We start from the raw sequence: 15,416 nt of genomic DNA on the forward strand, positions 1-15,416 counted from the left end.
TGAATTCTTCTTCCTTTGTAGCATGTCCATATATACCCCTTAGCTATATTTTCTTTCCAATACTCAGCATTTCACCATTGTTCTATGTGAAGTCTGACTTGGACATTTGTGTTTCATTTTTTAATTAATTCCTCCCCCAATGCCACATACACCACATCTAACTGCAAATGTTGTCAAAATCTGAAGGTCTTTTTACTCATCTTATTAGTTTGAACAATGTGCTTGTTTTGCCACCTCCAGAGGACTATTTTTATTGTGTAAATAATTTGAAAGTGTCACACATTTTATTTTTCAATTACTTCCTTTAATAGCCTTTATTTTATAGCCATTATTTATTTATCTGAGGAAGAAAATAAGCTAGGGCTCCTATTATCATTTCAAGTAGGACAGGATACAAGGGAAGGTAGAAAAATGATGGATGTCAAAGGGAGGACCCTCCATTCTTCTGCCCAGCAAAGGTTTTCAACATTTTTTACATTATTTGTTTGCCTTACATGTACTGCTGTTAATTCAATTGAAGGTCTCATTCAGAGAACATGCATGTATTTGAAAAGGCATTTTATACCTGAAAAGAAAACCACTGTACTAAACTCAGATGTATGCAAAGTACTTGTTAGCAAGCGTTGATGGTGATAACAGGGTGCTCTGAACACCTCTCTCTCTCTTTCCCCCATATCATTTGAGACGCTTGAAGCTGTGCACCTGGTCTTTTCTTCCCACACATCCTTCTCCCATTCAGRCCGGGTTTGCATCCACCTCAGAATGTTAACAGAAGCCCATCCGCAGAGCTAGAACAAATCCAAATTTCAGCCTGCTATGCTAGAACTTGGCAAAGTCCTATGCAGTTCTGCAGGAGGGACCTTGGGGCTGAAATGCCAAGCCATGTTGAGCAATAGCTGTTGTTATGCACTCAAGCTATTATTGGACATTTTCAGTCAATAGACTGAAGGTGAGTCCAATGCTACTGCTGGGTAGATGTGCACACACCTTGCTATCAGAACCAGATCCCTCACCCACTTGTCCACTGCGAGCTGGCAAGAGCATAAGACTCATGATTACCATACGACATTTTAATTCTATTTATATTTAGAATGCYGGGAATTCCAATAAATACTGCATGTACTTACTCCCATGCTCCCAGAGATTTGCTCTGCTTTTGGACAGAAGAAGGTGGAGAGAAAACGAGCATTGCTTAAACTGGGCATTTGCAGTGTTTGGGCGCCCTGTAGACCATGAGTGTGCAAGGAGGTTCCTGTTAAGGAAGGTTACATTCATGGAATATGCATCTCTGGTACTTTTACACTTAGRGGTATAGATTGGAAGAAATTTGATTTTATGTATCAACTGTTAGCTCAGCATTTACTACTGTTCTTGCCATGTGCTAACAAGGCAATGAGGTGAGCCTGTGTGAGAACACTGACAAACATGAATGCTAAAAGTTGCAATTTTAACTATACTGTAGTTACAGTCCACTTCTCTCGTGTTTCCCCCAAACATTCTGGTCACTTGGACCTTTACATATTTTACTTTTTTCTCTCTTTTACCTGCAGATTGGCCCTTGTCTCACTTGCACAGGAATTAGCAACATTTAGCCACAAAACTGTGTATCTGATGCCTTATGGAACAAAGCCTGCACAAAACACAGAGAAGCTTTGCTTTGGATGAAAGATAAATCCCAGGAACTTGATCCTGACGCGAGCAAGCAAGTGGAGATGTTCAAAAAAAGTAAGCGTTAGTCATCTGTACAAGTACTGTCTGCACTAGACAATGCATTGACTGCCAAAAAGTGCTTTTACAGTTCACCATGATTTAGGTGGAGGCAAAAACATGTCATCTTAGTACATTTTTCACCTACTGATATCTATTTCATCTCGGTGAAGATGCTCAGCAAACAAAACAAAAAATCCTCCACACCTGGACAACAAAAACCTTGTTGTTCCCTATATTTGTTTTTAGGGCAGAAGAATGTGCTTATCAACACAAACAAATTACCATAATAAAGAGGAACCACACAACAGTTTTCCTACTTGTGTAGAGACTTGCCTTCCAAAAGCGTCTCCAACTTCCACCCCTCCAGCAACTGCTCTTTTAAGTGCTTTTATGGAGAAAACAAAATAGTGAAGGAAAGCTTAATTCTTTGTTTTCTGCCTGAAACACTCTCCTCCAGGATCGTGCTGTAGCTATGTTCAATGTGTGCAGGGTTAAAATTCTGTAAAAGAAAATAAATACATGAAAGTCAAAATTACATGTCCACAGTTAGGTTACTGTACAAGATTACCTGCATATCATCAAGATATTTTCACCTTTTGAAAGTGAAGAGGTTATAATTACTATTTAGTATTTCTAGAATTTTCTCCAATAGGTGTTCAATTTATTGCGGGTATAGACAATCACCTCATTGTATAAGCACGTAAAAACACTCATAACAATGGAGCACATCCCAGTGCTAGAGATTTCTAAATTGCTTTCTATTTATAGATTCTCTAAGCAGAAACTGTTGCAGGTATTAGACTGAATAATAAAAGAGTCAAAGACAGATCCGCCTTTGCTGTTGTCTTCCTGTTTAATGGGTTTAGGTACAGATGCAAGTAAGGACAGCCAAGTCCGAGTTCAAGAAGCTGAAGGGCTGTCTGTCAGAAGGTGAATCTGCTTGAAGCCAGTCACTGAAATTTGTTGTCACATTCCCTGGCAGTCTACCAGGTATCCACTGTAGCACCAAATCCCTCCTGCTCATCTGCCTTCCCCAGTCTCCCAGACTAAGAATGACTGAGCATGGTATTTACTATGGCAAATTCTGACCTGGTGCCCTCTGCAAGCTTCCTGACATTCAAGTGCTTGTTTGTCTTTCTTCTGGAAGGACCACTCCTTAACAGCAGCCCTGCACATTTTAGTCATCCTAGTCATTACAGAGAGAGAGCAAATGTGGACATTTAAATATATATTAGAATTTCTTTTCCATTTGAAAAAATAATCCAAAGAAATTCTGCAAAGCCTTGGGGAACACACCATAGGGAAAGGCTGAGCCCTACTCCTTATCTTCTTCTAAGAAAGGAAAAGATTCTGTGCTCATTCATCCTTGAGCCTTCCAATTATTCTTTTGTAAAGATGTCCTTTGTACAAGTATCTGAATGCAAGAACTACACGCTCCAGTTTTAGAATATACAGAGTTTTATAAAGAAACGTCTGGAAGATTGGTTGTGTCTTTCAAGCTTGAGATATCTCATCTACATTTTTTTAAGAGAATTGAATAGGAAGTCGATTGTTTATGATCTACATACTGCAGAACCAGACAGTTAAATGGCTTTAAGTTTGTTCAGTGGCTCTGTTGTCTCCTTTAAGTAACTTCTCTGCATTTCTGCAARACAGTTAAGCTCATGTCCAAAAATCCTTGAAGATCCTGTATAGACTTCCATCCATGTTATTCTGTTGCACAGGAGATAAATTTCCTTCATACTCGTTAAGACAAGGGTTTCCGTACAGATGCAAATTATCAAAATAAGAGAATGACCATTTAATCTAGAATTAAACAACACAATTATGTTCAGCACATTCAAGGTCATTCCTCACACTCATTTGCTAGTCTATACTGAAGTATGAAACACATTTATCCTCCTCCCTTTTTTCTTTTTTAATCTCTTTGGTCATATTGCATATTAACATTCCATCTATAAAAGAGTATTTTACAGCATTAATAAAACATCTGATGAAGTTAATAAATAGATATAGAGCATTGTACTTACAAATGGAGTCGTCTTGTTAAGTATGACCAAAATTTTGGCATGTTATCATCATCCTGAGGAAATACAACCAGTCCCAGCGTTATGAAGTATAACCAGAATTTCCTTAACAATTTCTAAGCATACTATACAAAGGTATTTTTACAAGCAGATACTTGAGAGAACATTCTTATTATGCAGCTTGCACTGCAGAAATCAATAGACTGGAGAAATGAAACAATAGGTCAATGTGTTCTTTCTTTTTTTCAAAATAAACATTCTTTTTCTCAGCCATTACAGAAACCTCCCTTAAACAACCCCACTGAAGAATGCAGAGAGAAGATAGGTGACATTTCCAGAAATCTCCGTAAGTAAGCAAGAAAAGAAGACAGAATCTAGAAAGTCATAAACATTCATACATGTTTTGTTAGGAAAAGAATTACCTGCTTCTTAGAATCCTAAAAAATGCTACAAAATCTTATTTGCAAATCTCTAATCTTTTCTTTCAGCATACATTTTCTCTCATTTTTCTTCTTTTTCACCTTAGTTATTATAACATAGGAACATGTTTAATTATAATAATATTTATATATTTTTATTTTACATTAGAACAGGTAAATTCAGTGTTCCTGGAAATATTGTCATGTAAGTAAATTATTACATATTCATTATTTTAAATCTATTAAATAAAAATAGGGTTACCTACCTTCAGAGTAGGAACCTCCTCTCCCTGACACCAGTGGAAAAATCAGCACTTCCACTGAAATAGCTTGAGTTATCCAAATGCAAAATCAGCATGAGGAAGATGTATGCTGTCCTTGTCTATACAGCAAATGGATCACTAAGATTTCAACACAACCTGCACCACAGAGCCCCCTCTGACCAATTCTTTCTTATTCTGTTCAGATTAATCTTGTTGGATGAAGAAACTTCTGTTGCAACCGATACTGGAACAGGTAAGACATGCATGTATAATAATTTTAGCTTTCAAGAAATTTGACTGTATATCAGCAACTAACATAGTCACACAAACACATGAAGAGATGCCAGGTATACACTGAGTGGTTTCAAATCATCCCTATCATCCACATCACCGGGTACTTGAACCCTCTTAGTTCCCTCTTATCAGGACCTATGCCACTGCACACGATGCACTGTGCTTTCCCTGAATGAATTTCATACATGTATAATACCGCAGATTAACAAAGAAAGAAATGTTATCATGTGTGATCGGCTTCATATCCGCATGGGTCAAAGTTAGAACTTTTTGATCCACAGCAAAAAGCTCCTCCATGGAGCAAGCTGTTTTCACAGTAGTGTGTCTGAGAGAGGAGAAAGACAGCAGCATCAGACCCTCTATGGGCCTCTTATCCTATTGTAGTCCAAGCTGTTGCAGTAGGCAGAGGACAGAGAAGTTAGAGACCAGTAAGATCTTTGCAGAAGGTATGCCCAGTGTGGGAAGGGGCTGTTGTATCTATTACAACRCAGATCAAAGTGGATGGAAATACCCATAAGGACATACATGCATCAGCTTTATTATTGTATATTTTCTTTAAAATTACTTTAGAAAAAAATGAATTTTATAGCATGTTTTATCTTTTACCTGGTTAACTTAATTACCAGGAACTTAAGTTATTAAACATTTGAAAGGCATCTCGTTTAAGGGCCGGCACAATGGTGGTATGCTTAAGGATGGTTGCTGTATATCCTCAACCACCTTACCAGCACTACCATGCACTTCCTTCCAGATGCAGACATGGACACCTTCAGGCCTGAGAACTGCAAAGTCCATGATTTATTGTTCCTGTTCAGGACACTGTCACAGTGTAACTTCCAGTCTGTGGTTCCCTTCTCAAGAGGACAACTGCACCTCAGAGGTGATGGCTCTGACATTAGTGATGGCACAGTAGGGTAGAGCTGGCACACACAAGAAATTGGCTCTAATTTCACCTGATCCACACTTGGGAAGAAGACAAAGAAAACAGTTTTGTTTTTCTTCTTATTTTAATGGCAGCTGGCGGAAAGCTGCTCAGCAGTTTGGAATGTTAGAAGTATTCCCTTTGGAGCTGGATTAAAGGGAAACAGAGAAAGCCAAAAGCACTAAACAGATAGTTGTGCAACCCTGGAGTAAAACTTATTGCATCGTTACAGATACAGAGAACTATATTCTCTGTCATATAGAGTTCCTTCTCAAACCGGCAAGCAGGCCCTAAACTACACCTTCTTGTAGACTCACATAATCTGCTTTCACTAAATAACCATGTAGGATATATATTGGTACAACATCTCTAAAAATAAATCTGCCAGTCTTACTGGAGGGGAAGCTACAATATCCACAAGCCAACAAAAATAATGATTTTTTCATTCTACTTACAGTTCAGGGAAAATTATTCATGTTTGCCAAATAAAAAATAACAAAACTGATGGGAACGGAAAAATATTTTCATGCTGAAAGAGGATATTACAMACAATGGAGACAAAAGTCAGATCTGTCAATATCTTTTTAAAGGAACTCTCTGAATCATAAGGCGTAATTTTTGTATGAATGATATAACCTTGACACAATAATATTGCAAATTTTTTGTTATCTTTTTATGTAATAATTTCTTTAACAAATAATGATGGGACAGACTCACCCCATGCACACACATTTGTTTGGGAATTTCTTCTGGCCTGTCGGCTTTAATTTTCAGCTCTTCTGGCAGCATTTTTTTCAGCTCAGGCCTATTTTTACTTCTGGATTTTTTCCAATGACAGAAGTTCAAGGAAGAAACAATTTGCAAATAAACAAGCTTGATGACTCTCAGCTTTTAAGCTCAGAGAAAAATAAGAAAATTCAGGAAGCTAAAAATGCCTTCAATATCTGTGCTCAAAATAACCTTTTGACATATCTTGTTACTACTTTCAAAACAGAGGATCCTCCGAAGACCCTTTTGACAGACGGAGCAGTTTTCCATGAGATCATCCTTAATAAATATCCTAGGGTTAATGTAAACAGCAACAAGAAATATCATATAAATGAGTATTCCTCACCTGCAGCACAGATAGCTCAAAAAAACCAACCGTTTTCTACTGAAACATGTTAACATCACTAATATTTTCCACACAAATTGCTGTGGGAAGAGGGAGTGCCTTCAACCCACCAGACCATGGCCTGAGAAGCTTCCCAGTCAGGGGTACATGTGTGATAGCCTTCTGCAAAAGGGAGGGACAGCTGGCTAGCACCTTACAGCTACAGCTAATGTTAGGACAGTTCAAAATAACTAGGGCTTAAAATGTCCCAATAGAACAAAATAGAGCAAAAGGTTTTCTCTGTCCTTTGTATAAAGGTCAATATGCTAGTTTCATACCGCTTGTAGAATTTCTCCAAAGTGTGAAAAAGTTCAAAAAACCCTGGACTTTCAGATGAGAACATACACTCATTTGAGAAATACCAGGTGAAGTCCAGTTAAACACACAAAAAAACCCACTTCATTACTTACAGAAATTATTTTTTCTTCCTTAAAGTAGGTTATATTGCAGTTATCTGGATATATTTACACATAAAGACATTACACCCCACTGTCCTACTTTATTCGTTGTTAAGTTTTGCAGGAGAAAAAAAACCCAAAGGACTAAAGAAAGAGAAGTAAAATTCAGTCATGTATTACCAACTAGAAAAGTGAAGGAATAGGATAAGTAGTCAATTCTCAACATATCTTAATAATACTTCAGGAGTCTGGACTTGCATCAACAATGTTGAACATATTCATAATTTGCAGAGGAGAGCAAAATGAGAGGAGCAAGCATGTGCAGATGACAGGGCTATTTGTTTGTTTGGGGGGTTAGGTTTTTGTCTTGGGGGGGGTAGCTGTTGCTTTGTTGTTTTATAAGAAGTCTGAGAAACCATAGAGAATGTAGCAAGGGACACTGTGGCAGGTACAGCTACAAGTGAGTGCAGCCCAGAAAAATGACTGAGCTCCATCACAAGGAATCACCGCAAACAGGAGAGCTTTAGCGATATCAAAGAGGCAAATCCAGTTGCTGCGCACGGGGAAGCTACTCAGGCACCACACAACTGCAACACGAGCACTGCATGCAACAGAGGCAAGGACCTCTTTGCACCCCTCTGCTGCCCTCAGCATCTCCGATTCCACTGTTGGCTAATGCAAACAGGAAATATGCATGTGTGGACCACTCTCTCCTCCAGAAACAGGACTGCATCTTTCAAACACTTTCCAAACCTTTTTGGGGTTCAAAATTCTTATTTAAACATACAAACTGTTTAAACATATAATTTTTAAATAGACTGTTAAAGTATTTTAAAAAAAAAAACCTTAAGAGTCAGAAATAGGCTTAGATTGAACAGATCAATCTGAATTCTTGTAGATTTTCCAGTAAATCCACTGAAATTTTCAGTTAAAATATTGGGTGATATTCTCTTGTATGCAAATACAGATCAGGTGTTCCTTAAAGCTGTAGTACTACTTCAATTAAAAGCAAAAATAAAAAGATCCATCTCTAATTCTGACAACATTTAAATGTCTTGCAGCGCATGTTTGTAATTGTGAACTATGTAGGTGTCTAGCACTCTACAAAGAACAGGAGGGGTCAATATCTTACGCAGTTAATATTGTCTACTTGGACAATACTACATTATTTTCTTAAGCTGCTCAGCACAAAGATAAAAACTAAGCAACAACTGAAATAACAGCTAATGTATAGTAACTGAGATATGACAGTGTAGCCCGTGTTTCATACTGGATCTAATAATTTATATTTTACAGTATCTTAAGCTTGTAATTTTTGATCTGGAATTCATTACTTCTCCAAAGCTGGACATCTAAATCAGCACCTGTGAAGCCTCTTACACACTTACTGCCTTCTAATCAGCTCTTCCCTTCACACAACACTCCAAAAATATGACGAACCTATAAGTTATTTCCATATCAGTGCTGCAGCTAGGTTCTTCACAAGGAATGCACATACTTTACATCTGTGCCTCACTATTGCAAACAATAGTTTGCTGGTGAGACATAAACCACCCCTGGAAAAAATGATGCCAACCTATTTCTCCTGCCTCCAAACAGTTAGCGTAAAAACGGGGAAAGTATTTCAGCAAGTGGATCTGTTTACAAAGTCCTTTCACATTTCTTTCAAGATGATTGCTAGTAACTTCTGCTAGAGATTGGCACAGACCTTCAACAACAGGTCACATACGCTACCATCAGTAATTACTGAGAAACAGCCTTTCAAAATGGGACTTGAATTTGGACATCAGACTTGTAAAGCCAATACTATTGCCCAAGGTCATGCTTTCAGTAGGTTTTTAGTTATTTGAGCCAATGCCTTTCTGTCAGCAAAAGTTAAAAGCCTCCATAATAGGTTTGAATGCTGAAAACTTACACATCAACTGTAGCATACATTACGAATGTTTCAGGTATATGCATACTTGTTGCATAGAGAATTTACATACTCCAATCCAAAGAGCAAGAGGGAGCTTTGCTTGAGGACCAAGGACTATAACTTACACAAAAAATATATTTTAAGTTAGTAATAATTATAACTGTAGCTTTATGTTCTTGAGTAACGTATATTCTGTGTATTTAATCTGCCAGGATTTTGCTGCACTTAAACCCATGCGTTCTTTTAAGAAATATATACAAACTGTGGGCAGAGCTTTTTATGGGCTTCATACACTAATACATATTTCATATACAGAGGAAGTGCATTTTTCAGTAACAGAAATCAGGTAGTGTAAGGAGAGCTATTCCATATTCACTGGGGCCTATAACAAAACTAATTGCTGAGGCTGTATCTTCACACTGAGCTAAGCTCAGTGAGGAGCACTTACAAGGTCTGACCAGCCAGTCGGGCCAGGCCTGGACACAGTGGGTGGCAACACGTAGCCACACTGAGCACGGCTACGTTATTGTAGCTGCACTAGTGCAGCATTTCTTGCAAAGGTCCCATAGTCCTCTGCCTCTCACTCGCAGGAAGTTCAGATACTCTGGGTTCCTTCTCTCTCTCCCCATCCAAAATGAGAGAATTTGTCCTTCTGGACACACAGAAGGACATTTAAGAAACCAAATGCTATAGTTTTTACCTGCTTTGCAGCCTGAACACAAGCAGTGCTAGAGTTTTATTCCAGCATGGGCTAGCTTGCTGCTCTGTGAAACAGTACAACACTTAACACAAGATTCCTGTGCGTACTTTAGGGGAAGACATGTATTTATGCACATGATATAGACTGCTGTAACATACATTGAACAAGAGCCCAAACAGCTTTGTAGTGAAGACAAGCCTGTAGTACCTTGCAGAATCATTGACAGTCATTTATATTCACCAGGACCCTAGCAAAGTCAGCAGCATATTTGTTACTGGTGATGACATATAAAAAGGAAAGGAGACAATCTAACTCTCAGACTGAGTCTTGCAGAACTACTCATGCAAAAGCAGCTTGTAGACTGAACTCATTAATAAAAGCATTAATACACAGTTATGGAATCCCACATTGCTTTTTCATGATTACCCACAGTCATTATGGTTTAAGCTAAATATCTGAAGATATGTTGATAAAGCTCTAATCCGTACTGTTGTGTATGTGGAAGCTATTTTAAACTGTGGAAAAAAAAATTGGGCAAGAGAACTTAGCCTCTACAGACTGCTGCAGACAAATCTAAGGCATTCTCTGCACTGTTTCCTTCCACACACCCCTCTCCCAAATCCATAATATGTAAAGTAAATCTAGAATTGTAGCCAATTTATTTCTTCCATAAAGTTGAACTGCACAAGAATAAGAGGGACTATGGACTTGTTAGACTTTCATGATCAATCAAAAAACCACTTTCTTCCCTTTTTCGTTTTATGCCATTAAAATTGAATTCACCTTAAAGAAGCTCTCTTTACAGAACTGAAAAACCTCCCCCCCCCCAAAAAAAAAAAAACAGATTGAGATTTCTCTATAGAGAAAAGGATCATTAAAGATTTAAAGATTTCAGGAAAGATTTTCATTGAACTACATGATTAAAAAACATTAACAAAGAATTTGCTCCCCTAGACCCTTTTCAAAATATCTAACATAAAACTTTTGAATTACTGAAGTTTCTTCTGCCTTGGCTTCTCTGATGTCTACTGGTTCTCCAATTGCTCTTGAAGAATTATTAGGAAAAGCAATAACAATATTTGAATTTCCAATGGAAAAACATACCAACATTTGACCCCCAGTCCTACGTTCCCTATTAACAGTCAGTTAGAAAGTGTTTTAGGCTCCTACTGTACTTCAGAAGTTACTGCAAGTCCATTTTCTCTCTTTGATAGGTCAACCACATTTTGCACTTTGGCGAAAGCACTACATGCTACAACGTTAGACAGCTGTACTAAACACTTGTCACAGGGAGAGAATTCGGTCTATAATTTGCATATTCTAAATTCCTCTAGTACCAAAAATGTATCAGTAAGCGAAGAAAAAAAGTAATGTAAACACTCTTACGATACAGTATTTGATGCTGGCTACACTGATAAGCTCATGTTATGGAGCTCACATGCTGACAAAGTGAGAAAAGTTTTAAGTATATTGTGTTCTACATTGCATTATGAAATATTTCAATGAGGAATGCCAAGAGCCTCTACTTTAGTAAGTCCTTAATTCTAAATGATCTGTAACATTGTTTAAGTTGCACTGAGCTTGTGAAGCAACTGACACTCTCCCTCATCATTGTATGTTCTGATTTCAGCCTAACCAAACAACTCAAGTTAGGTCACCATTTCTGGTTTGTTGAGAGAGAGAGAAATACATCAGTTATTATTTGTTTGCCTTAGGAAATATCCCGAGATCAATTTTAATATTATTTAAAAAGGTCTTATTAAATCTAACAAATAACATCATTTAATCTCATCTTTTTTCTGCTATTGAGAATAAAACCAAAGACGTATCAGCACAGTTCAGCCTTTTTGCAGATCTGGATCTCCTTTCAAATCCTGATGCCATTAGACATTCATATGTTGAACTTCTTAATGTTTAACAAGAGTTATCCAAGGGGCAAAATTTTATAATATTTTGCTAGCATGGTCTTCAAAACAGCCTAATTTCATTTTGCCATTATAGGGAATATTTCAAATCCTACTCCAAACATACACCATCATTGTCTGGCATTACGGTGACATTTAATTTCCAAGCAGATATAGCATTAAAAGGCCCTGCCACAAGCATTAAGAATATCATCCTCTTTAACGCCTTGCTTTTGGGATATTCTGGTGCTGTCTGAAAGTCTATTAAGCTGATAAGATTTGATGCGGCAAAATTTGGTTTCTGATGAATCAGGAGAAAAAAAAAAAAAAGCAAAGTAGATCTAGCTAATTACTTTACTTTCTTCCTCAGTCTTCCAAAAATAATATCCCTAGGGTTACCAGTCAAATATTAGTTCCAGGAAAATAATCCAAGGCATACAATGGACTCCCTTTTATCGTTATGTTTTCAAGGAAATAACATGCATAGAACCCACACCTCTGAGCCAACTAATCTGTATTTAGGACAAAAATGTGGATAGGATGATGGTGTCATTTCCCAATCCTGAGGAAGCCATTACTTTTATTTTTAATTGCACTTCATAAGCTTTAGAATTGTTCTGCTAGGTGTCTGCAAATTCACAGGACCACTTTGGCAACAAAGGTGAAACTGAGCACAGCTTCTGCACTCTTTCCAGCGCAGCTGGAGACACAGTTTCAGTGTGCTAACAATAAGAGCACGCCAGCGAACCCCATGTAACACAAAAGATCAACATTCTCCTCTCAGAGCTAGTACATCCCCTTGCAGCATTATTTGCAGAAATTTGTTGACACTCAGCAAACAATTCCTGGGAAGTGCAACTTTATGGGTTGAAGACATGCCTTACAATTTCCATCAAAAAACTCTTGGAAAAAGTCATTTACTGTGTGGGGAAAGGAAATATGCTGCAAGAACATGCTGCTAGCAATCTCTTAGCAAGGGATTAAATATCTACAGCTCACAAAAGGTTGTTAAAAAAGAAAACTAGACTATTATCAAACTGTTTTATTTAAGGAGAAAATGGAAACAGTAACTTCATCTCAAGAGAGAAGTAACTTCATCTCAAGAGAGAAGTAACTTCATCTCAAGAGAGAAGTAACTGGCAATTCTCCCACTGCTCAGCTTAGTTTGTAGTTTCACAGCTGACATTAATTGTATTCACTACATCAGTTACAGATAATTTTATCTGCAAATTATGAACCAAATTCTGCCGTAGTTCTCCATCTAGCTGACACAGTGCTGAACTCTGAACATGTCTTGCAGCCAAGCATTGCCTCTATAAATGCTGTATACACAAAAAATAGTTTAAGGCATAGTTAAAATCTTGATTTTGCCAAAACAATACAAAAGATCTGGGCTCGGCCAGGATGTAACCCTTTGTTAATTTGTCCCGTATAAGATGACATAAGTCAAGTTCTGCCCTAACTTGCAATCAACTTCAGAGATTTGGAAAGATGAAGAGCTGCAAGAGAGCATATATTCTCATCTCTTGCCTGACACACACAGCCTGATGTACTCCGGCAATATGCACTGTTCACAAGCATGTAGTGGAGTACCTACAGCTAAGAGGTGGGGAAGCCTCCCTAAAAGCCATTCCCCTCAGCAGAGCAATGTGTTTACACTAGCCAGCTACTCATTTATCGTTAGCCAACACATCCACAATGGCTTGTTAACAGAGGTTCTTAAAAAACAGCTTAAGCAGACCAGTTACACACCCCTACTCAGCAGCATAGGAACTGATGAACAGCATTCTACTTTCCTTGCAGTAATTAGCTTTTAATCTAATACTGAAATATTTCTTTTCCTACAAACAACATTACCACAACGTGAAAGTGTTATTCACTACAAACATGTTCCCATATCAAAACAAGCATCAAGGTCAGGCCCCTTTCAAACTACTCCCTCCGAAATACAATGCGTGCCCAAAAGCTTCGTATACATGCCTCTATGTGAGCATCATACTTGTATAAAATATACATGATTTTACTGCAAGTCTGCAAAAGATTCTCTTTCCTAACCCCACTTTGTGCTGATGAATATAGTGGTGTATTCCCAGTAGGATGGGCAGACCCAGCTTTTTTTTTTTTTTTTTTTTTTTTTTTTAAATACAAGAGTCTAACACTAGGAGTGGGTGGCCCCGAAATCTTGCTTGTCCCCTGTGAAGAAAGAAGCCAAGCAATGCTGAAATATAAGTGAAGACTGGAATGATACAGTACTTGGGATAACTGGCTTTAGGTACGTGAAACAGGGTATTGTACACAGACAATGCAGGAGGTGGCAAATAAGGCTTGTTTGGCAGGAGGAAGACTTGGAAGAGGGGTACATGCAGTGGTGATGCACCCAGCCTATTTCCAGAGTGGGAGAACTTCTCCTGAATTATTTCCTCTGCCCTGTTCTAATTTTAGGTCTACCCTACACAGCACTGAACCCTGAGTATGTCTKGCAGCTGAGCACTGCTTCTACAAATACTGTATGCAGAAGGAATATTTTAAGACAATAGCACTTGATTACAAGTTTGGAAAGGATGACCATCTTATACAACTTCAAAATGCTGAGTAGAGACTCAAGAGGAGGCAAAAGGACAACATGGGGGTAGGATAAAAYACAAGTAGCCTTCGCTTCAATTTCTATACTGTTTGCTATGTAATCAGGTTTACCTCTAACGGAAGACCGAAATACCTGAGAAATTCTCTTAGCTGGTTTCCTGTCTGGTTCTATTTCACTACCTCAGGAGACAACATGAACAGCTATTTAACTGAAGAAGATAACTTCTCACAATAAAAACAGTGAATCAAAAGTTGAAGAATGATTTTTGCTCACCACACAGAATTACTCTTTCAGGTCTTTTTGTCTTCATAGATTATCTTCATCAGCTTCTTAATGTGTCTTGCAGTTTCTGCAACAAAAGGTGTGAAAAGAATTTAAACACCGGAATTAACCAGCAGAAAAATAAAATAAAATGAATTTGTATCCCATTTAGTATTAGCACATGTTTGCTATCTATTGGGCTAAGAGTTTGGTGTGTAAAATACTACTCTGAGCTTAAAGTGACCTTCAACTCCCAAYTTCCTTGTAAACATGCCCAGTAACATCAAGTCTCTTCAATACTAGTCTCTTATAAATCCTAAGGCCCAGGTGGCTTTTTCATCCTGAAAAGCCCTTTAAGTGGCTCTATTTCCACAGATAAAAATCAACTGCACAGTCATTGCCACTAAAATGCAAAGAACCGCACAATAATTGCAACACAACCCACCCACATACCCCCAATAAAATGGGACAGAACACACTCGAAGGAATTGGACATGTAAGGTCAAATTAAGAAATTAGAATAGGGTTAGTGGAGATTTGGGGAATTATGGCATTGGTGAATTGCTATGGCTGAGGATTTTTTGGGTGGCTGGTTAAGCTTTTGTTACATTTAATTGAGGACAATTTTACCTAAAGTTTTGCTTGGTTTTGTTGTAGATTTAGAGGAGATACTGAAGTATACTGCATGACATGCAATGTTAGTTTGCAGTAGAACACTTCTAAGAGCCACAAATAAATATCAGGAAATAACACAAATGAAATATGAYAAAAAGGATTTAAAAGATATATTTACAGTAAAATCATCCTCACATGCATGAAACTGCAGCTACTAGATTTGTAGTTAGTAGTGAAGAAACAGTTTAATT

The 15,416-nt window shown here is 37.8% G+C and overlaps 1 long non-coding RNA gene across 1 annotated transcript; it reads right to left on the reverse strand.

Moving 5' to 3' along the window:
• Positions 1-2,058: 2,058 nt before the first annotated feature.
• On the reverse strand, positions 2,059-14,608 carry LOC112977107. The gene is made up of 3 exons (XR_003257335.1): positions 14,563-14,608; positions 3,741-3,793; positions 2,059-2,209 (listed from the first exon to the last, which is right to left on the reverse strand). It is a non-coding gene; the product is annotated as an uncharacterized LOC112977107 (long non-coding RNA).
• Positions 14,609-15,416: the final 808 nt, after the last annotated feature.

The sequence above is a fragment of the Apteryx rowi genome, unplaced genomic scaffold (genome assembly GCF_003343035.1).
Source record: "Apteryx rowi isolate R43461 unplaced genomic scaffold, aptRow1 scaffold_12, whole genome shotgun sequence".
NCBI classification, from domain to species: Eukaryota; Metazoa; Chordata; class Aves; order Apterygiformes; family Apterygidae; genus Apteryx; species Apteryx rowi.